This window comes from Phyllostomus hastatus, unplaced genomic scaffold (genome assembly GCF_019186645.2).
Source record: "Phyllostomus hastatus isolate PE091 unplaced genomic scaffold, TTU_PhHast_1.1 phas_contig_40, whole genome shotgun sequence".
Classification (NCBI taxonomy): Eukaryota; Metazoa; Chordata; class Mammalia; order Chiroptera; family Phyllostomidae; genus Phyllostomus; species Phyllostomus hastatus.
The window spans coordinates 95,886,457-95,910,009 of NW_025333872.1; the positions used below are offsets into that span (position 1 = coordinate 95,886,457).

Sequence of the window (23,553 nt, forward strand, 5' to 3'; positions counted from 1 at the left end):
TGGAGCCGGCACGGCCCGCACACAGCAGACACTTACAGAAGGAGTTCGTGAATGAAGTTTGGTGAATTGCCAAAAGCGTCATTTAGTTCATGAAATCGGTGGGGAGGTAAATAATGGAAGGACCAGAGAAGGGCCCGTTGGTTTGGCAACATCGAAGCATTTGTGTTGTACGCATAAAACCAACGGGCCAGCAGGACAGACATCGGGAATTCACGCTCCCCGCTCCCCGGGTCCAGGAGAGAGTGGGACACTCTCTCCTTTCCCCGCTCGGGGTCATTAACCTGCGCGGCCCACAGCCTCACACTCAAAACACCTGTCGCACGACTGCCTCGGGGAGCCCCTGCGTCAGGGATGAGCGCGTCGGCCGTCTTTGCGCCTCCTCCGAGCCATGACAACGGAGACCCGTGTCCCCCGCCTGGGAGTCTGGGGGTACAGAGAAAGCACCAAAGAAAACGGGACTGATTTCTACCACGGACTTCGGGTCAGGAATAAAACTAGCCAACTTACACATTAGAGGAACGCTGAAAGCCAACCACACACCCACCGCCGGGTGGACGAGTTAAACAAGACGGGGTGGTGACACCCCAACAACGGAGGGCTGCTCCGGGAGACGGAGGAGCAAACTGCCGAGCCACGGAACACACAGACGGAGACGCCGTGCTAAATCAGGGCCAGACACATGGCGCCGCATGGGGAGTCAGTTCCCCGAGAGGCGGTTCCCGGGCGGGGCAACACCACAGAGACAGAGGCTGGCTGGCTGACGGTCCGGGGCCGCAGGTGCCGGCGAGGAGCCAGTGCGGGGGTGGGGGGGGGTGAGGGGGAGGAACTGATTGGGGTGATGGGAGGGCTCAATACTGGATTTTAGGGACGGGTGCCCAACTGTACAAATTTACCAAAAGCCATCAAACTGCGTGCTTAAAATGTGTGAATTTTACCGTATGCAAAGCATATCCTCACAGAGCTGTCAAAAAAAAATCATGAATGAACAGAAGAAAAAAGATTTTAGAGAACTGCTGCCATCCCAACAGTAACAAAATACGAAAGGCTCGATCTTTGAACATCAAGAGCCCATGCAATTCTCTTCACGGATGTTGAAAAGGAATGTGGGCGGGCACGAACGGGAGGCAGATGCGAAACGGACGCAGGACAGGCAGGCAGCTCTCGCACCCCCTTCCGTCGGACGGTGGGGGTGCCAACAAGCCTGTTCGGTGTCCCCTCGGCTGGGAGTCCAGCTGGTCCCCTGGCCCTCAGCTTCCTGGTCGTGTACGCGATGATGCCAGGGCGCGTTCTGTCAAGTCTTAGTGAAATAAGACAACCCACTCATGCTGGTGTTTTTCCAACTGGCTCATCCTGAAACGGTACCGTCGGAGTGAGTGGGGTTGAGTCACGCAGCACGCCTGGCCTTGGCGTGTGCACGCGGGTCCCTGTGAGCGCTCATTGGCCACTGCACTGACACACTGGGGCAAGGACCTGCACGCCAGGACAGAGGTGCCAGCACTTGCGTTTTCCCAACTTTGAGGAGCAGGAGGTTTTACTTGTCTCCAGTCTTTGATCCTTTTCCGATTTCCCCAGGAGCCGTCCGAGCCGGAGACGGACGGTCCGCGGAGGAGAGCTCGAAGTCTCTCTTATTCCTTAACAGGCGACCAGTCTTGCTGGGATAACGGAAACCATTCCAAATGGCAGCAGCTCTGTCTTTACATTCTGAGGTCCTTCCCCGTGTAAAGACAGATTTCCTGTAAACTGGGTTAGCAGATTTTCCAAATACTTGATGGTGACCCTCTACCATTCTTAGGGTTTTGTCTTCTAAAGGGTTATCTTAGCGGAATGTAAATTGAGGCCCTTGGTGGGGAGCACGAAACAAACACGTCTATTCACGTTTTGATTCAAAAAGGCCACTGACGTGCAGAAAACCCGCACACACAGGGCGGCGGCCCCTTGTCGTCGCCGAAGTCAAGGTCTGCTTCTCTCACGCGGCACCGTGAGCCTTGGCTTTCATTACCTTTCCACGTGGAGAGATGGTTCTTCTTTCCACCCCTCCCGCCAGCAACATTGTGGAGAAACCATCTGCAGAGTCATTCTTCAGAGGAGGTTTTAGTGCGATTTGGTTGAAAAATCACAAGCCTGACCTGGCTGGCGTAGCTCAGTGGACTGAGCGCAGGCTGCGATCCAAAGCATCGCAGGTTCGATTCCCAGTCAGGGCACACGCCTGGGTTGCAGGCCACGGCCCCCAGCAACCGCACATTGATGTTTCTCTCTCTCTCTCTTTCTCCCTCCCTTCCCTCTCTAAAAATAAATAAAGTCTTAAAAAAAATCACACGCCTGGAGGTAAGGCCTGGGGAACACGCTCACGACCAGCTTCACCAGTGTCATGCCTGCGAACATGCCAGGTCAGCTGCCGGAGCCGCCCGCGGCCCTGGACCGCCGGCCTGCAGCCCTCAGGCCCCGCTCTGGCACAGCTGTCGGGGGTCAGCGGCGGGCCGCAGCCGCGCCACACGGAAGGCATGCGTGGACACTCAGCACGCTGGCCCGGGCTCAGTGCCGCGGGCCCTGGTGCAAAGTGAGATTGTAGGGCCCTCGGTCAGAAAACATGAAGGACGTCAACACAGGGTGCACGGGGCCTCACGCCCAGGGCAGGCCCCGCGTGACCGTCCAGCTCGCACGCCCATGACGCCACCCCTGCGCAGGGGAGCCTCGGCCTCCCCGATGGGCACACCCCCGATCCGTCCCACCCAGGGAGACGGGCAGCACTTTCCAGAAGGTGAGCAGGTGTCTGGGCAATGGGTCCGTTGTAGGGAAACAGGGCAGTAGCTAGCCCCACTGCAGGCGCCTGTGAGCCGCACTCGGCGCTGAGTACGTGGGCTTAACCGGCGTTAGCCCTCGTCCCTGGTGTCCGCTCCCCGGCCTGTCCAGGTGCCCGCCGGGAGACCCCACCACCTGGCACTGGGAGCGTCGAGACCGGAAGTCAAGGGCACGCCCCTTCGACACACAGAAACCTCATCTGGGAGGGAGGCTCCTGTCTAACAGAGGCACCGTCTGATCTGGCAGCTCCTCGCCACGATGAGATTCAGGCTTCGGCTGCGCTGCCCGCATCACGGGTGACAATCAGTCCCCGAGGGTGACTTCTCCTCGCCCTGTCCTCAGGGGACGACTCTCATTCAGGCAACAAACAGGCACTTACCGAGGTACCGCGCTGGGCGGCGCAGGCGCCCCGGGAGCCCCGAGGAGCTGCCGCACGGTGGCCACGGCCGACGGGGAGACGTAAACAAGTGATAAAGAGTCAAAGGCTGAGGCTGTGCCCCTGGGAGGGAGAGGTGCGGTGCGTCTTCAGAAGGAAAAGTGAGGTGCGGGCGCCTGGCGTCACCGGGGCGGGGTGGGGAGGTGCGAGCAGCCTTCCCAGAGGAGGGCACGCTGGTAGGGGTGCTCCCCACGCCCAGCTCCGGTTGCCCTCTGTCCCACCCGCCGGACGGCCTCCCCCGTACTCCCAGTGCTAACTTGCCCAGTGCTGTGCCTGTACCAGCCCGCCGTCTGCCCCTGAATGGCGAGGTGCCCCTTCCCCTGTCTTCTCACCGTCCCCTCCGCATTCATGGCCAGGGTCACTGTCACAGAACGCCACCATCATGCGGTGAGGGTTACTACCCCACGAACACACGGCATGGAACACTCAGCACTGTACCGAGGCCATGTAACATCAGTAAATGCTATTTCCCTTCGCGTGTCTGTCTGCCTTCCCAGAAACCTGAATTCCTGGAGGAGCTAAATAAAGTGCTTTCCACGTGGTATCCACAGTGTCCAGTGTAGGCTCGGCCGTGGCAGGTGATTCATAAATCTTCATAATACGAATGACTGGAATGGTCAGTAATATCCGCCACCCTGGTCCAGAGCAATGCTCAGCTGGTGACGTGTTAGTGACGTGACCACGGCACCCCAGCCCCGGCACCACCGTTACCGAAGCACGACTGCGTGCAGGCAGGCGCGGTGCTTCCCTTTCCATAAACCCAGCTCATCACGTGACGCCATCAAACCAGCATTTCATGTGGAAAAACACGGCAACTTGATTGAGCGCGGGCTGGGAACCAAAGTGTCCCAGGTTCGATTCCCAGCCAGGGTACATGCCTGGGTTATAGGCCAGAACCCCCAGCAACCGCACATTGATGTTTCTCTCTCTCTCTCTCTATCTCCCTCCCTTCCCTCTCTAAAAATAAATAAATAAAATCTTTAAAAAAAAAAAAGAAAAATGCGGCAACTTAACCTCCACCCACCTCCCCCAGGAACAGATGTGTCAGTCAGAGGTAATCGAAACTTCCAGATTCTTTCTACCATAACCTTCCACCACACCATTCAAGTAAAATTCAAGAGATGTGGAGAAAAAACAGAAACTGGGGATAAGTTCCTGCAACTGGTCGTATCGTTCCTATTCCTGCCGCTGGGCAGAGAGGGGCTCCTTTAGGGCAGCTGGCTGGATTTGTGTGGGCGAATCTCACGTGCTTGTTTGGCTCAGATGGCGAAAGGTCACCCCCAGCAAGCCCTTACGGGGGCTGGGGGGTAACTTATCATAAAGTAGTGATAAGGCAAGAGGTACCAGCAGGCGGGAAGAGTTCACACATGTTCTCATCAGAGAGACGGTCACGGTGATGGGAGGGGAGAGGTCACACAGAACAGGGCCAGCTGGGCGCATCTGGAGAAAGGCCTCTTCTATGGAGGGGAGGGGAGCCCCAAGAGGTGGGCGGCGACCAGGGAGAGACCCAAGCGTCAGTGACACCAGCAGAGGCAGAGAGACAGAGGAGAAAAAGCAGTCAAGGCAGACAGAGTCTCGGGGATGTCGCGTGCCCCGCCCCAGGCCCAGGCCCAGGCCATTTGGAGATGGTGGGACAGGCAGTGGAAGGGCCAGAGGATAGACCTCTTCTTCCCACAGAGGGTCCCTTGGAGGTCATCCAGCTCAGTTCTGTTCTCCATCATTTCCACAAAAACATTCCCTTCGGAGAGAACCCCGGCTGCGAAGGGCCTGCAGCCGTGGCCCAGAGCTGCCCCGACCACCAAGCACGGTTCTGTCCTAAAACGTCCCCTTTGTGCTACCTCACAGCACACGTGTGGGGCTGGAGCGGGCCGGCCCCGTCCACCCCGCGGCTCGCACACCCGCTGCCCCGGCACCCACAGGCCGGGGGAGAACGTGCCTCCGTCCTGGATATGCTGACCGGGCCGGGAAAGTGGGCCGGGAAACCGGGCCAGCACACCTCCCCGTGCAGGCACAGTCCGGACCACGAGGCCGTCCCTGGTCCCAAGGAGCCCGAGGTCCCCTGGAGAGGAAGGGGTTGACGTGGCTGGGGACCGAACCCAGGCTTTGCAATGCCACTGCCTCCTCCCCCGCCCTGCACCGCCCCAGCTACATGGCCCGGCACCGAGGGCAGGAGGAGGAGGAGGAGGCCGGGGGGTCTCTACACTCTCCTCGGTGTCAAGGTCCTGAGGCCTTTGATGAGGACACGCAGCAGGGCTGCCAGGCTGCTAACCCTGTCCCCGCCCGCCCGGAGAGGCAGGCAGGGAGGTGTCACGGGGTGTGACTGCTCCGAGGAGACCGCAGGCGAAGGCCCAGCACCCACAAGACAGGGCCAGGCCCATCGTTGCACACGAAGCACATTTCCAGAGAGGCACGTCCCCCCTGGGGATCCGGGCAGCCAGAGCAGAGCTGTGTCAGGCCGGACCGTCTCACCAGACTGTCTCAAAGATGGATCACCGGCCGGCCGCCGCGTGAGGAGACGGAAAGGAGTGGCAACGTGGGGACACGTCCCCATTCGGCTAAAATGGAAGCCAGCATGAATAATGAAGACAAGCAGGCCCATTTAAAATCTCACTGTGGTCCTCTCTCCGGTTCCCCCACGTAAACTTTAATAACCCTCTCACTCCTCTAGAGACGGAGGCCAAAGGAGGGTTTCAGCGACACCAGGACATTTTCATGACAGCGTCTGGCCCTAAGGGACCCCCAGAATTTCCAGATGATTGGGGGTCAAGATGCAGAATTCCTGCGCATTTGGGAGCTCCGCAGAGTCCTGTCGCCCTGAAAGAATAGCCAGGGGAACTGCGGGGAAGAACGCATCACGCCAGAACACACGGTGCTTTCGACGCGCTGCACACGGCGGAGTCACAACCTGGGTCCCGAGCGGGCAGTCCCGAGCGGGGACTCCTGGCTACGTGACTCTGGGGAAGGCAGGTAACCAGGTTGTGCCTCCGTCTCAGGTCAGAGAGGAGCTAATTCCTGACCGACTGGGCTGCAGTCGAGGCCGGATCAGACAGGCCAGGCCCAGCATGTTAAGTGACGAATAAGAAGCGCTGATCAGCATTAAAACGCATCGAGGACTACGCTACAAAGCACATTGTAAGGGGGCCTCTGGGGAGAATATGATAGAAAGGGAATTTTTTTTTCTGTCTTTAGTATCCCAGAGGGTCGAAGAGGCCCAGTTTCTGTGGCTCTGTCTCCAGCAATGCTCAGAATTCCCCGGACAGATCCCTCTCGCACCCCCCAGGCCAGCCCAGGGCCCAGGTCACACCCCACGCCGGCACCAGGCTGACTGGGGTGGGCCTGCCTCCCAGACCAGCCATTCTCGTAGTCCCAGGAGCGGGCCCACCCACCCCGCTGCCCAGCCCCTCCCCCACCTGGTCATGCTCTCTCAGCTCTCAGCACCTGGCCCCCGCTCCGCCCTGCAGTGACCCAAGCTCCCTGGCTCCCCGGACCTCGCCCAGGGCTGCCCTTCTCTGGAAAGCCTTTCTGAAACCCCAGGCTGGCCAGGGCAGCCGGCAGCGCCCCTCCGTACGCCCCCCTTCCCCAGAGTCTGTTCATGTGCCCCCGCAGGTCTGTCTTGCCTCCAGAACTGTCCGGCTCACCTCCGAACCCCAGTGCATGGCTGACAGCAGCGGGTTCAGGGTTTGGGAAGACAAGCCATAAGGGGATTCTGGGGTGGAAATAACAGGCCCGCCCCACTCACGCCCCTGTGCCGATCCTGGGAGGGAGAGGCTGGCTAGATGCCTGGAGGGCCTCGGGCTGAGAGCTGGGCCTCGCCCCAGCGGCTGCCTGTGGGCTGGTCCCAGGGGGCACCCTGAGAGAGCCCTCTGGGACGGGAGAGAGGCCGCGCTGGAGACGGAAAGGGAGATTGGGCGCTAACAGGCAAACACGTAACCAGTCAGACCTGCGCACGGAGCCAGGGCTCTCGGAGGAGGCCCGGGAAACCCGGAGGCAACCAATGAGCAAGCCCAGCCCGGGCGGGCAGAGGGTCGGGGACACGGGAGCGGCGGAGGGTGGGGGGAGTGGGGGGTGTGGGAGTTGGGGGGCTCTCACCAGGCTGTCCTCAGGTTCGTGAATCCCTCCCACCGGAGGGAGGGGCTGGTCCCGAGGGCCTGGGAGTGAAGGGTCTTGGTAAACCGAGTCCTGGAGGGCGGGCTGGGCGAGATCACACCCCGCCCCCCGAGACGCCCCAGCTCGCTCCCCACGCCCCGGGCCGCGTGCAGACGCCCCGAGCAGGTTGTGCCGGCAGGTTCGCCGCCACGTCTCTGGATTCCTCCGGTTTCACGTCTGCTCTCTGCTCCTCTTAATTATTTCTCAATTCCGATCTCTTTATTAATTTAAACAGATGAATTGCAGCTTTGGTTCAGACGTGTCCTCGTGAATCCGGGGAGTGCCAATTAGTCCTGAGAGCTGGGCGTGCCCGGACGAGGGAGGGAACTCACCAGGGGTCTGGGCAGGTTTCTGGGGTCAGGGGGGGTTCCCTGAGGCGGTGGCCCTCGGCAGCTGGGGGCTCGCCCCCCAGGGGACGTTCGGCAATGTCGGTGGCACTTTTGGCTGTCACACCTCTAGGGTGGGGGAGTACTCCCGGCATCTGGAGAGCAGAGGCCAGGGACACTGCCAGATGTCCTGCCGTGCCCGGACAGTGCCACCAACCAAGGACCGTTTGACCCAAAACGTCAGCAGTGCCCAGACTGAGCATTTGCCCTGAGAGAAGGTCAGCCCGGGAGGACCTGGCTGGGGGCCATCCGTTTGGGCACACCTGACGGTGACGGCTTGTGCCCCCGTCCCCCTTTCTAGACTAGACTCCCAGTCAGTGCCAGGGGCTCCGGGCCGGGAACCGCCCGAGGAGAGAGGGCTGCCTGCCGCCCGAAGCCCCCGAGGCAGACCCTGGGGCCGACCATGAAGAGACCGCCTGACGACGATGGGATAGCGTCCAGAAAGAGTGGCTGTCCTGTGTAGGGTGAGTGGGGTGCAGGGAGACTGTCAGGACAGCAGGGGCCCCCGCATCGGGCCAGGCGAGGGGGGCTACATGCATCTGCAGAAGGAAGCCCCTCTCCAGCTGTCCTGTGGGCCCCCCTCCCCCGGAGTGGGAGAGAGGGAAGAGGAGGACTGGGCCAGGGTTGCTCACAGCTGGTCGGTGGGGGCCCGGGGGGGTGCCCTGGTGACCCGTGGCCGAGGGCGGCAGCCGGGGAGCAGCTGGTCAGGCGGACGCCCCACCCTCTGCTCCGCCTGCGTCGCCTCTGCCCACGGGGAGGCCACGGGGAGGCCACGGCGCAGCGGGAGCCGAGGGGGCGGGAAGGGGCCACCCGTCCCGCCTGGGGCCGCCCCGTCTCTGGTCTGGTTCCGGAGCCGGTCTGAGGGGAGCGCTGGCCGAGTCGTCGTCTCAGATCGTGCTCTGCCGCTGAACTCGGTCACGGGCGCGCTGACAATCAACAGCAGGACAGAAAGTCTCCGACTCCAGACCTACAGCCCTGGGGACGGCTGGGAGCCGCTCCGAGGTGCCCGTGGAGGACTTCCCAGCACAGTCCGGCCAGTGGCTAAACGCTGCCCGTGCGAGCACAGCTCACGTTGAATTCGAGAGGCCGCTGCCGGCCGGCCAGTCCCTCCGGTGTGTCGTCGCAGGTGCCCCCTGGCCTCGCCGCCTCACCGTCAGCAGGCTCACCGCAGCAGAAGGGCAGAGCTCCGCAGAGCCCCCGCCAGGGCACTGCCCCCGGCCCTCCCGTACCGTCTGCAACCCCTCGCTCTCTCCCAGCAATGCCGCCGCCGCCGCTGTTAGAACTGGAGGAGGGGCAGCAGCAAGGGGAGCAGCGGCGAGACAGGTAGGTGGTCGCGATTCCAGAGCAGCTGCGGCCGGCCTGCTGTGTGTGCACGGGCCTGCGCTGGCCCCGGGGAGGGAAGGGCCCAAGGCCGCCCTGGAGATGGGAGGGCGCGGTGGTTCAGAGCGGGGCTCTGGGTTCAAATCTCCGCTGCGACCTGGTGTGATGCTAGGTGAGTACCTTTCTCTAATCTTCCCTTTCTTCGTCCGTCAACGGCAAGGGGCCGTTGTTTCTACCTGCCCGGGGTGCCGTGCGGGGGAGGGGAGTAGACACACGTGAAGCCTGAGTGACAGACCGGACTGCAGGAGGCCCTCCCTGGAGGTGGGTGGTCCTCATTCTCCTGTGCCCTCCAGGCCGGCCGGGCACCCCAGAGCCTCTGATGGCTTTCGCAGGTCGCCTGCCATCGACCAGCCGGCGGAATAACCCCCATTAACAGGGATGTTAATGTCCAGCTTCAAACGACCGTGAGGCTCAAAAAGGGACCCTTCCAGGATCCTATGCAGGAGAGACCATGACACAGTTCCTGGGTAGGAGAGAGGCGCGGAGGGGAGAGATCTGTGTCACCCAGAGCCATCGGGGACAGCTCCGTGCCTCGGGGAGGGGCTGCGCTCCAGGGACTCTCGCCAGGCTGCTTCTCGGTCGCCGGGCCAGGCCAGCCGAGGGGGCGGCGCTCCAGACGAGCCCGCATCATTTCCATCCCGACGGCAGAGTGGGGGGGGGGCGGGACAGTCCTGCCCAGAGAAGCTCCGAGAAGGTTTTACCGTGCTTTACATGGGGTCGTCAGGTTCGAGGGTCGAAAGCTCCTGGGGTTTGTCGGGCTGGGGCCGGGACCAGAACGCGAGGTGGGCAAAACCCGGCTCTTCATGACGAGAGGCCACCTGGGAGGCCAGTGGGCGCGCAGTTCGAATGCGGGAGGGAGGTCCCCTCTCCCGGGGTGGCACTCTGCATTCCTCCGGAGGGACCCGCGGTCCCCCGGACGGCCAGGAGGGGTTGTCTTGAGCCTCCGCTGGCACTGCTCAGGAGCAGAGCACGCGAGCTGCCTGGACTCGACTCCTCCACGTCCCCGGGGCCAGAAATCCCCCTCCTGCCCTCCGTCCATCGGCAAATGTTCACGGCACCGGCCACACGCTCCGCCAGTTTGGAAGACAGAAGACGGTTCGAGGATGGACCACGGTCCACGGCTGACCCCTCGCTCCCTCCCTGCCCAGCACAAACTCTGTACAGGATTGTTCCAGAATAAGGGACGCCCTGTGCCATGGGGCAAAGAAACACCTCCATCGGGAAAAAAACAGCCCCCGGTGTAAGGGGCTGTTTCTTCACCTGTCCCACCGCCAGCCCCCTGCAGTTCTTCGGGGAAGAAAGAGTTTCTCTCCTACCCGTGTCTACATCCATGATGTGTAGTGGCCGACCCAGGACACTCAGTACCTTTTGTTGAGGGAAGGACTAAGTGTGGGCGGACAGATGGTGACCATGATGAATGAATGAATGAATGAATGAATGAAGACGAGAGGTAGGGCCGAGGGTCAAAGGAAGTAGCACGACCCGGACGAGGGCAGCAGAACGACATGGAAACGGGGAGAGAATCTTCGTGGGGCAAAGATTTTCTGCCTTGAAAAGCAGAGGAGGGCAGGGAAAGAGAGACCGTTCCACGATCAGGGATGAGGCTCACCCAAAATTGTTCTCGTTCCACGGCAGTTGCTCTCACGCGGTCCTCCGAGGGAAGAAAGCGGAGGCCAGCCCGTCCCGGGACCTCCCTCACGATCCCGCAGACGGCTCGCTGAGAACGGCAGCCTGGGCGCTGTGGCCGCCTCTGCTCGCAGGGTGTCCACGGCCCTTACGAACCACAGACGCCCCATAAACACGGTTCAACGATCTCCGATTGAGGCTCCCCCTTCCCACGGCGTAGCAGTGACCCGCCCCACCCTCACCCCATCCTGAGCCCGGCTGCAGGGTCCCAAAGCTCGCCTCCCCAGCTGCTCTCGGGTGCGGGTTGCCGAGTCGGCGCAGCCCAGGCTCTGGGTGATGGCAGCAATGACCGAGCTGGGCTCCGTCACATACGTTTCTCCAAACACTCAGGTGCCGAGAGCCACTCGGAGCCGTGAACGCAGCCGTGTCCCGTCCCCATAGACCTTTGCAGCACATGGCGGGTCACGACACACGCAGTACGTCTGCCAAACGCCCGCCTGCGCGCCCCGCAGTTGAATGGGAGGGCAGTGGAGGCCTGGTTACAATGGATGCTGTCGTGGGTGCGTGTGGGGCTCCCACCCTCAAATTTCTCACTTGTATGAAGTCTGATTTAAGCACAGCCTTTACTCCTGGAGCTTCCGCTCAAGAATGCCGGCTGAGGAGGGGTGCTGCCTTCTACTCACACTGCCTTTCTTCTGCCCATCTTGCTTGTCCTGATTAAGATGAAATCCTGTCCCCGATCTACACTGACTAGTTCTTCCCACCAGCACCCAGTGTGCCTGCCCTGTTTCCACACTGCACTCGGATGTCTCCCTGCTTGGGACAGGAACCTCCGGCCAGGGTCCGTCCCGTCCCTCGGCACCCACTGCTGCCGCCTGGGACGCCTGTCCCCTCGCACTGTCTGTCTCCTCTCCTTCCGACCTCCAACGTCGTCATCCTCACGACGTTCTTCTCGGACCAGCTCCATCCCGCTTCCTCACCGCCCTCTCGCCTTGCCTCCTCCCCTTCCCCGAGCTCATCTGCACGGGCCGTCAGCCCTGCCCGGGAGATTTAACCCTGAGACCTCAGACAGCAACTGCTGCTCAGTAACTTCTTCACGAAGGTCCCAGCACCCACGTCAGGTCCTCGCAGACAGTGGGATCCCAGTACGAGGGTGACTGGCCCCCAACTGACTGCAGCAGGGATTCCCTTGGCATCAATGCTCTCCGGCCTTTCCTGGGGCCCTGAACTTGGCCTTGCCTCTGTGGCTCCCTTGACCTTCCCCAGGCCAAGGCTGCTAATTATGGTTTTAACCTCTTTACTCAGGGTCCGATGATAGGACAGTCGTCTTATTTTTACTTTTGGCCGTGCTTCCAGATGATTCTTGCTACTTTTCCTGGATCTCCGTCCCATGAGGCTTTCTGTCGCGCAGCTCCTAGGTCTGGAGACCCCCGTGTGCACACGGCAGGTGTGGATTCACACTCCGTGCACCGGCTCGCCGCAGGGCCCTGCAGGAGGCCCGCGTTCCGCCTCCCCCCGCGCCCCCCCCCCACCCCGCCCGGGACCAGGAGCTGCAGCCTCACTTCCCGCAGACTCCGCAGGCTCCGCAAACACCGAAACCCACCGTCCGGCTGTTCATGAACTGACACGCGCTCCATGCCCTTCTCCTTGGCTTGTCTGGGCCTGATGCCCGTTAGCCGGTGGCCCTCTCCAGCCCCACTCACTGACCCAGAGGGTCAGCTCCGCGCCCTGCTAGTCCGGCCCCACGCTCAGATCACTTCCGCCTCGGACACACTCAAGGCCTCTCGCACTTGAACGAGTTTGAAAAGTCACACATAATAGCAGGGTGAGATAAGGCTCTCGGCCAGCAGAGCCTCCCGAAAACCACTCCTGCTTCCTGCTTGGCGCCCAGGGGTCGCTCGGAGGTCGCTGGGCCCCGCCTTCGGCTTCAGCAAGGGGGAGGCGCTAGGAGCGCCCAGCGACCATCCGTCTTTACCCAGAATTACAGATAATTTAAAAATCGCCCTGGCTGGTGTAGCTCAGTGGATTGAGCGCGGGCTGCGAACCAAAGTGTCGCAGGTTCGATTCCCAGTCAGGGCACATGCCTGGGCTGCAGGCCACGGCCCCCAGCAACCGCACATGGATGTCTCTCTCTCTTTCTCCCTCCCTTCTCTCTCTAAAAGTAAATAAATAAAATCTCTTAAAAAAACCAAGTGTGACATTGGTGCCCACACATCTAACAGAGGCCAACTGGGTAATTAGGAAATGTTTGATGATGGACATTGTGCTTTTGGGGATGCTTCCTGGGCTGTAGGGACGCAAATACCGGCTCCACCCCCCGCCCCTCCCATCCCACCCCGTTCAGAGGCTGCTGTGCCCGGCGCCTTCCCGACGCGTGTGTCCTTCCATTCCGGTCGCAGTTAACCCCACTTCTTACCAGACGGGCGACGCTTTCCTGCCACGGTTCCCATTTTTCCTGTGCCCTCATCCCCTTTCTCCCCGTGGAGGGCATTGACGAGATTCTGTCGTTTCGACCCAGGACTCTTGACCGGCCCCCGGTGTCCCACACACTTACACACACACACACGCCCCCTGCACACACTGTCGCCCACACCCACACACCTACACAACACCTGTACACACATACCCACGCATACACACGCCTGCACAGGCTCACTGGGCCCCTCATCTCACGACTCTTTTTTTTTTTTCTGACTGAGGGTGTTGGACTAACCGTCACAGATGGGTGCACCCTTTCCCCGTTCTGAGAAGGTCCACGCACCTACCAGTGAGGAGAGTGGGTTTGGGGGGTGGGGGCGGTGGGCAGATCCACGCCAGGCAGGAAAACGCAGCCCCCTGCTGGCCAGTACCGATTCCCACTCCTGTGTGTGGAACTTTGGATGTGGTGCTAGGTAAGGGCGCCCGGCTCCCCGAGCCCCGCCTCCGACCTTTGGACTCCGGGGCGAACCTGAGCAGGCACCCGCACCTCCACTCTCGGGGCTGGTCCTGGCGCCCCTCCTGAAACTTTCTCCCAGGGCCTGGCCTCCCGTGCAGAAGTGAGCGCTCCTCCCCACCCCCGTGGTCTGACCACAGCATAAACACCACGTCTGGAGACCTGTTTACGGTTTCTTAAAAAAGACCAGAAACTGAGGACGGACACAAACATCAGACCGCTCCTTGTCTAATTCCTCGATATGATGCAGAAATTCATAGGCCGAAAATGAAGCAAATAAAGAGGCATTACGGATCCCTGTTTCCTTGACAACTCCCCTCCCCCAGCCCGGCTGCGATAGGGAAAAACCAAATCGAAAGTGAGGAGGGGTAGCCCAGAGCCACGTTGGCCGTGCGCCAGCCCCGGCCCGAACCACCGGCGCATCACACATCCATCGATCTAGGCCGGGGCTGCGTTTCGTGTAGTATTTTTGTGGTTGCCATAGAAACGCCGGCGAGGGAAGAACGTGTTGCATGACACAAAAGAGACCGACAGGTAACGGGCACCTTCTCCCGGCCGCACCTATTGCAGAGGAAAACGCTGGAGGCCGAGGGGTCGGCGGGGCGGGGGCGCACGGAGCAGGGGCGCGGGCGGCGGTGGCCGGGGCGAAGGCGGGCTCACCCGGCTGAGCACAAAGGCAGGGTCCTCCGGCGGCAGCGAGCCCCTCCGCCCCCCGGGCCGCCCGCCGCGCTCCCGCGGTCGCCTGCCTGGCGCCCTTGGCCGCTGCCGCCGGCTCTCGGGGTTGGGTCGGTACCTACCCCTTCCAGAGGGCTTCGGGAAATCCAGCCCCCCGGGCGAGGGACCGGGAGAGGGACGCGGCCCGCGGCCCGCCGCGCCCCGAGGGGAGGTCGCCGGGAGGGAGCCCGCGAGCCGCACGTACCTCGGTCCCGGCAGCCCGGACACATGGGCTGGGGAGAGACCGGAGACCGAACGCGAGGCGGCGGGGCGGCGGGGACTGCCACTAGTTTGTGGGAGCGGCAAGTCCGCCGGCGCTGGAAAGAAAAGGCGAGACTCCACCCAGGGGTGGGCCCTGCGCGGGGGAAAAAAGTGGTCCTCGGCTGACGTCTCTCCCCACCCCATGTCACTTCCTTTTAAAGCGGCGATCGCGCCGTTTCGGGGAGGGGAGAGGCGTGAGTCACCCCCGGCCCCGCCGAGGAGCGCGCCCGGGCTCCGGCCCGCGGAGCGTTTGCATTCGGGGCCCGAGGACCCGCGGCATCCGAGACAAAGCGCGCTCCGTGGCCTCTCCGTGCCGGCGGCGTCTCCCAAATCCTGTTGCATCCCGGGCCCAAAGGGCTCCCCCGAGCGCGGCCCCCGCACGCGCCAGCCTGCCCGCGCTCGCGAGCTGCCGCCTCCCGTTCACGCAGCGGGGACGCGGTCGATTTGTGGTGTAAAATACCCTCGACTTTAAAGTGCCCCCTACCCCTCACCTCTCGTGCGCCGCGCTGGGAGGAGGTGGCACTCCACCGTGAGCAGCCGCTAGGCGCCTCCAGCGACATGCTCCTGGAGACACGGGAGGGCCGAGGTGCCGGGGACTGCGGCCGAGCGGCCTGGCGGTGGATGCGCTTTCTCCCCGCGAAGCGGCTGCCAGGTCGGTTCCCGCGCACACGCGCGCGCACACGCACGTGTCACTCACACGCAGCGCGTGCCAGGGAGCCCGGGCAGGGCTGTAGAACAAAACAGTGTCCTCACAACTTGAAAACTCCAAGAGGGCCAGGTCTTTAACAGTCCTTGATAAAAGAACATTTCACTCTCCAAAGAGTCCAGATGTATTTTTAATTTTTTGTTCAGTTTTCAATTACAGTTAACATAACATACATTAGTTCCAGGTGTACAATAATATAGTGTTTAGACATGTATATAACGTATGAAGGGATCACCCCAAAAAGGCTAAGCACCCTTCTGGCGCCCTGCACAGTTATTACGATAGTATTGATTACGTTCTTCACGCTGCCCCTTACATCCTTGAACTGTTTTTATAGTCAAGACGTGTGCCCATCAGAATTGATCACTAGTAGAACCAGAGTCACAAATAATATTGGAGTGTTTGCATGTGTCTTCTCTGTTCACCTGTGTTCTTCAGGTGTTCACAATGTACAGGAGAAAACGAAGTGTTCAAAGACAACGAGAACGCATGGCAGAATTAGTGACAGCTCCAAAAGTGTTAAAAACAAAAACGGAAGCAGCCCACCCACCCAGCCAACCGTGAGCCCCGAGAACAGAGGATGGAGAGAGCGGCGGTGGTCAGGACCGGAGGAAAGGCATTCAGAACTCCCCGAGCGGGGTCCGGGGATGCGGGCCGAGGGTTTCTGGGGTGGAAGAAGGGACCCGCACAGAACACCCGGGGGTGGCGGTGGCGATGCGTGACTTTAACATCCACGTGAGCGTACGGGTGACGATACGGAAATGCTCGTCCAGGGCAGTCCCAGAGCAGAGGAGGGGTTTCTGCATCCAGCGCAGGTCTGAGTCCTCTCACAGAAGGTTTCCAATTATGTTCTAAAGTCCATTTGTCCCCAGCATCGTGGAAACTTGCAGAGGTTTCCCAAAGTGCCACTCAATGGAGTTAGACCGACTGTGTTTCGTGTTTGAATGTCGAATGGAAATTTGTTTCAAAACCTACGAACTGTGTACCTTTGCGCTCTATTTATTACAACCCCAGTCAATGATTTCAGTAGAAAGAGTATGACATTCAAGTTGTTGACCCCTGCAAGTCTTACTCAGAACTCGGTCTGAGGGTCTTCATTCCGTCGTGACTGTAAATATCAGTACGCCTGTTATTGCTACAGTGGCTCGGGGCCTGTGCAGATGATATGGCTCCGCTATCCCAGGATGGAGCTGAGGCATCTCCGCTATCCCAGGATGGAGCTGAGGTGTCTGGGAGAAAGAGTGACTCCTTCTAAAAATTTCAAGTGGAAGTACAACATCCATGGATTACATTGTATGCACTTTGCTTGGAGCAGCATTTAGTACCTAGCTTCAGTTTACATATCCTTCATTAGCTATTTCTCTTTACGCAAGGAAGTGTGGAAATGTCAGCGTCACAATCTGACAGTTCAGTTCAGCAACTGTTTGAGAATCGGTGCCAGTTGCAGAAGACGGAGAAACATGCATCTGATAGAAACACGGCCCCAGGGTGCTCGAAGTCTTAGCAAAGAGGCAGGTAAGTAATTGAGGTATGCCCTGAAGGAGGTAGTCGCGGCAGCCTGTGCACAGTTCAGAGACGGCAAGAAGAATGAATGGGCCGGGGAGGTGGGGCATCGGTCCACAGGGCTTCTTACTCACAGCAAACTGTAGGGGGCGCTGAGAGTGAGCCGTGCCTTCGGGGCGGAGCCTGCCTGGAAGGGGCGTGGCTAACTGGAGGGATTCACCAGGAGACTAGAGGCACGCGCTGGTGGCTGAAAAAAAGGATACACGAAAAGCCGAGGAACCAGCAACAAAAGAGATGCAGCCTCATAAAAACAAGGAGGAAGGTGGAGATGCCATTTCTTTGCCCCTGCATGGGTCAAACATTAAAAAACTGAACAGACGGCCTAGAGGGGGCGCTCTGCAGCGGTCGACGCCGCGCCTGCCGGCGGCGGTGACTCGGGCACAGTGGAAACTCTGTCTGCTTCAGGGAGACACAGGACAGAGTGTAGACGATGGAGTCAGTTGGATACTTGGGCTCTGCAATGATCTTACAGCTGATTGCTGTATATTTCAACCAGCTCTCACGCAGCCTTTAAACTGTGCCGTTTGTGTGTTTGAACGACCAGCAGGCGCCCGTGGACACGGTGTTCCCGCTGCAGTCTTCTTAAGCCCACCCCAGCGGCTCTGCTGGCCCGGGCGAGGGCAGGATGGAGGGCCGGGCCGGGTGTCCTCCTCGGGCGCTGACGGCCGTGCCCGGAACCTGAGCGTGTAGGCGCAACCGTCTCTGGACCGGCTTTCCGTGCATCTCGGGTTTGTCCTGCGCCCCTTAAAAACACTGTTCTCGGTAATCACACACCTCCTGTCTCTTCTGGGTAATCGTCCAGGGCCCTTCAGCCTGGCGGGGGTGACCCTGGGAAGTCCTTCACCACCTCCTCCCACACGCAGGCACTGAGCGACTGGACGTGGTTCAATACAGGGGCGAGTCCACCGCAAGAGGAAGAACTAAACTCGAATCAATGAATGCCCGACCGGTGGACAGCAACTTAGAAAGTTGCCAGCCTCACCCTCCGATCTTAGGAGATACGGTAGCACGGCCCGGCTGGTGTGGCTCGGTGGGCTGAGCACCGACCTGTGGACCAGGAGGTCACCAGCTTGATTCCCCACCAGGGCGCATCCCTGGGTTGTGGGCCGGGTCCCCCGCCCCCAGCTTGGGGACTGGGGAAGGCAGCCGATCATTGTTTCTCTCGCACATCAGTGTCTCCTTCCCTCTCTTTCTCCCTCCCTTCCCGTCTCTCTGAGAATAAATAAATAAATAAATAATTCAAAAAGAGAGTGAACAGGTCCTGCAGAAGAACAACACTGACACTTAGCATTCGTATTCTCTCATAAGCAAGTAAAAGTGCACCATCCCAAGGAGCATTTAATCTGGGTGATTTTCGACCCCTGCATTTTATATATATATATATAACATATATATTACTGTGTGACTTAAAAATTTTGTAAAACATGAATTACTTTTGTAAACAGAAGACTAAGGTGTTTTTTAACATAAAGATTTGCTATCCATTGTTGACGGACCACCCAGTGGCACCTTAGTGGGCAGTGTGTGCACCAGTGACCCCGAACCTGTGTGCTCGCAACCCCCGCCCCGGGGGTCTCTCCGCGCAGGAGAGTCTGGGAGGGACTCGGGACTCGTTTTAGTCCCCACCTCCCCCTTTCCAGGGGCCGTTTGGGAGCCCGGGAAGCCTGCGACTGCCTCCCGCCGACCCACAGCGAAGAGGACGGAGCTGAAGCAGAGGCTCCGGTTTTAAGGTTCCGGCCTCATGATTCTTCCCACTGCGTTCCCCGGGCTTGCCGTCGGGAAACTAGTCTGAGAGAAAAATCGATCAGCATTAAGATGTTAAAAAGGAAGTTTCTGCTTAAACTCCTGCTCATCATTCTAAGTGTCGATATTAAAAGTTCGTCGATACTCGTGCATGTGAGTTTACACATAGTAGGTTTCACCCGAAGAAAATTAATCTTGGAATTTGGCAACCGTGAGACCAAAGTCGGCGAGAAGCACATGGCGTCTTTTCTCCGTGATCCCTCCTTCCATCAGGGTTTCTGGCCAAAACCAAGTCCAGTTCAGCAAAACTTGGCTTCATGATTGATTTGGAAGGCGCGGCAGAGTCCTGATTCGCCTGTAAGTTTCTCGATCTCAGCTCCTTCAGACATAAAACTCAGGAGGTGGCTGAGACGTTTACATGAGAACGTGGGAAGCCCCAGAAATAGTGTAGGACCTCAAAAAAATGACCGTTCTCTCCCCGTCTCCTGGTCCCCACGGTTATGATACAGGTGACTTTCAGAACTACACTTCCGGCTGGCATCCCTCCCCGAGACCTCACACCCATTTGCCCAGCAACCAGGTGAAAGTCTTCGTGGAGAGAGGCGAAGACATCTCAGATGGAACGTGACCCAAAACCGGCCTCTTGGCTCCAGCTCTGCAGCTCCGCCAGCACCCTGGCGTCCTCTCCCACGAATTTCTGGCTTCCTGTTCTGGTGAATGATGACTTCAACATCTTCCCTGGTTCTTCCCTGTGCCTCTTGCACGCTATTAATTTTCTTCTCAACCCTCTCGTGCCATTTTAGAGAGGGGAGAGGGAGAAAGAGAGGGAGAGATACATCAACATGTGGTTGCTGCTCACACGCCCCCTGCTGGGGACCTGTCTCCCAATCCAGGCATGTGTCCTGACTGGGAATCGAACCGGTGACCCTTTGGCTGGCAGGCTGGAGATCAATCCACTGAGACACACCAGCCAGACCTAAATGTCTTCCATTGTTTTTGTTTCACCTAAAAAGAAAAGGCCAGTGAGAGGCTGTGATTCAGGCTGAAGCCCAAATAGCGTTGGGGTTAGAGGCAAAGGGTGGGGGGGGGCGTTTGGGAGAGATGGAGGGGGGCAAGTCTCTGCACAGGAGGCGTTCCCCTCCCCCACAGATAACATAACACAGAGACACTGACTCTGAACAATGTTTCTACTTTTCAGTCTGGTGATCATAATACCGACTTTCTTGTTATCTTTGCAACAGTTTTGGGGGACACAATGTTGCTTGAGGCCTGCCCAGAGGTTATTTTGCCCTTGAAACATTCCAAAGGGCTGAGGGTAAGACATGCAAGGCAGTTCCTCCGGGGTGGCAGCTCCGACTCCATTTTAAAGTGGCTCTGGTTGTTTTCTGTTTTTGTTTAACATTTTGAGTGTTCCGACGTCCAGTTCGGATTCTTGGAGAAAAACGGATACGGGTCAGGACCCTGGCCAAGGACGCCAGTGCTGCTGCAGGTGGGGGTGGCCTGTCCCCAGAGGGAGCACACGCCGTCTCCTGCCCCACCCACAGACCCGGGGGCGTGGGACAGAGAAGACAGTGAGGAAGACGGAAGCATCCCCCGCCCCGCTCCACCCAAGTCCCGCACGTAGGGCACCCCTGCCGGGGGCACGTTACGGCTCTAGTTACAGCTGCAGAACACTGGTGTGCCAGCCAGACATGCCCCTGAGGGGCCTGGGTGGCCCAGGGCAATGGACGCTGCCAGTAACCAGAGGCAGGCCTGGAGCAGCTGGCTGAGCAGGGACCTTTGCCAGAGGGCACAGGCCCCTAGCAGGTGACCGGAGACACACGGAGCAGACAGAAGCCGACACGCCCCGAGGTGCAGAGGTGGAGGTGCGGTGCTGACCCCGTGAGTCTGTGGGGCTCTTCCTGGCGTCACCTTGCATCCAGCTGGGCAGCGACGGTGCCCGAGGGCCCTGTGACCCCATGGCCCCCACGGCACTGTGGCCGGCCATCGCCTGCACGGCACGGAAACTGGCTACACCTGGCCCCTGGGCTGGCCACCGCTGTCTCTCTTCCTGGCAGCCGTGACCGTGCTCCCACCCAGTAGGTTCTTCCCGGCCCTTCCACGGATGGGGGCCCTTCGGGGGCTTTTCTCCAGCAGCCCGGCTGCCGAGCCGTGCCTTGCTCCGCGTTCTCCCAACCCTGCTCCCAAGGTTGTTCTGCGGGACGGGGAGCGCGCTGCCTTGGCTCTGTCGCTCATGTGTGTCCCCCACTGTCTGCACCTGGGCACCGGCCGCGTGAGCTCCGGCAGACAGGAGCACGCGAGTCCTTGGGACGGACTGCGTGACGCCCGCACTGGGCAGTCCCAGAGCCCGATGGGGACGGGAAGGCGAGGGCTGGTGCTCCCTCCCGCGCCTGCGCAGCGCCCCCCACCCCCCCAAAAGGCGCTGCCTGCGCATCAGTCCTGGCCCGTCTCCCTCCAGCCGGTGTCCAGTCACATTTCCTCCGGGTCCACCTGCAGGCTTCACGCGGCCGGGGAGCAGGAGCTGGCTGTTCCGGCGACACCCCTGCGTGGAGCCGGCCAACGAGGGTGGGGGGTGGGGCGGTTCCCACAGGCCTTCTCAGTGAGTGCTCAGCCGAGAGCAGGAGGAGGAGCTGGGTTATCGGTTTCCGAGAGCGCCCCCCCTCGGTAAGCGGATGTCTTAACCAATTGTAACCGCGGGAGGTAACTGGGGCGGGGGCGGGGGGGGGGCGGGGAGTCGAAGCCCGCCCCCTACCGTCCCCTCCACGTTGCTTCTGCGAGCGCGCCGACTGGGACTGACGCGCCGCTTACAGACACGCACAGCGCGTCTGTGTAACAGTCCTACGGGGCTGCCTGCAGAAGATGCAGACTCCGACCTCCAGGCATCGACCGCGGCTCCGGGAGGTCTGCGGACGGTCATCCACAGAGCCAGGGGGACCTGGAGCTGGGAGGAGGCACAGCGGTCCGTCACCTGCCCCACCGGGATGCACTGTGCTCGTCGGCATGCAGAGGACTTTCCACCCCCCTCCCTTGATCTCTCTGCTCCGTTCCCCTCCCCCTCCTCACACAAACCTCTGCCTCTGCTGCGAGGGGGGGACGGGCTTGGAGACCTGTGTCCCCCCCCCTCCTTCTAGGTGGCCGGCACCTGCAAACAAACCCCTTTCCTTTCCACCAGCGCCTCCTCCCGAGCGCTGGCTTTCGTGGCGGCAGGCAGCCCGATCCGCTTTCGTTCGCAGCGCCGCAGTTTGGCTAAATTGTGAAACGAACGTCGTCAAACCAGTCACACACGGGGCGGGGCAAAAGGGGGCTTAGAGTTGTGAGTACGGAAAACACAGAGCTGATCCCTGTGTTGTCATTCACTGCATTATTTTCTGTATAAACCGTTGTGCATCTGCTTTACCGCAGCCTGCAGTTAGGCCCCGAGGAGGAAAAAGAGCAATAAAGGGCTTCAAAGATGGGATTTAGGAAGAAAACGCATCCTTCCCGCTCCCCGCCCCCCCGCCCCACGGCTTACCGCCCCCCCCCCCCTTGCCAGCTTCCCGCTGCCTGCGTGTGTTTACAGAGTACCTTCGCAACAACCGCATTCTCAGAGTGGGGGAAGCGCACATCGAACCACTTATGAGATGAGGAGGAAACCAACTGCTGAAAAAGAAATAAAAAGTGAAAAGGAAGAAAGAACCCCCCCCCCATTATCTACCAAGACATGTTTGGACAACTAAAATTCAAAAGGAGCCTACAGCTAATCTATTAGAACTAGGAAGTGAGTTTTCAAGGCCAATGTCAGCGGTGCCCGCAGAGCACGTGACAGGCTGTAGTCTCCAAAGGTGCCCGTGGCCACCCCTGCCGTCCCCGGCTCTTCTGCCGTGTGACTTGCCCCTCCCCGTCTGGGATGAGGTCCCCTGCCCCTGCCTTGAACCCAGGAGGCCTAGGACTCGACTGTAATGACAGATCGAGGTCCCAATGTTCCGCCAGTAAAGGCTGAGCAGGCTCCCCCTGGGTCCCCAAAAACGCGGGGTCCTGGCCAGGTCCCTGTCAGCGGTGTCCTTCCCGGAGGCCAGCCCCTACGCTGGGAGATGCCCACGCCCCTGAGGGGTCCCAGGAAGGGGGCTCTGGGACCCGTCCCAGGGGAGCCTCGCCTGGGAGTCAGTGCCGACTGTGCCCAACAGGTGGGCGAAGAAGCTTCCAGACGGTTCTTCCAGCCGCTGCGGGCGCCCAGCTGCACGGCCTTCGAGGCCAGCCCGGACGGACACCCAGCGTGGCGGGGAGGCAGGCTTTCAGAGCCCATCCCACCCGCTTCCCCCCCTCCCCGCCCCCGATGCTGGGAGCACCATGAAATGCTCTTATTTCACAACAACACGAGTTTGGATTCTCAAAACGTGCCCGAGGATGAATTTAAGAAGTGAAATTTTAATAAAGTAAAATAGTTACCATAGCTTAAGAACTCGACTACCTAAGAAGAACTTGAATAAAAGAAGTGTAACCCTTTACACCAGAAACCACAAAGCCCCATGAAGGGAAATCGCAGGAGACCAGTGAGTGGAGGAATAGACCGTAGACACAGATTCAAGTGTTTACGTCAAGATGAGAATGTCCCCTGAGTTGGTCTATGGTTTCGGCAAATCCAGACCCGGGGTGGGCAGGGGAGGACCTGCCCCTCCAGACCCCAGAGCTGTGGGCATGTCTTGCGGAGCCGCATTGGTCAAGGCCATGGGAGAACGGAAAACAGAAAACAGATCGAGGAAGGAGAATGGACGGGGCAGAAGCAGATCAGCGTGGGGCTACGGGGCAGTGGGAGGTGAGCAGTCAGGAGAAAAATCCCTCCAACACCCTAAAGTAGTGCTGAGCGCACTGGGGAGCCTCACAC

The 23,553-nt window shown here is 59.9% G+C and overlaps 1 protein-coding gene across 3 annotated transcripts in view; it reads right to left on the bottom strand.

The window, feature by feature from the left end:
* The window catches only part of AGPAT4 (1-acylglycerol-3-phosphate O-acyltransferase 4), a 78,786-nt gene extending 63,519 nt beyond the window's left edge, over window positions 1–15,267 (bottom strand). The window contains exon 1 of one of the 3 annotated variants that reach the window (XM_045843538.1): window positions 15,172–15,267. The gene's annotated coding sequence lies outside the window, so the exon portion shown is untranslated. Of the gene's footprint in view, window positions 1–14,502; window positions 14,571–14,624; window positions 14,755–15,171 lie in introns of those variants that run through there. The other 2 variants (XM_045843537.1, XM_045843539.1) reach the window with 2 other exon arrangements.
* Between the last annotated feature and the right edge of the window lie 8,286 nt (window positions 15,268–23,553).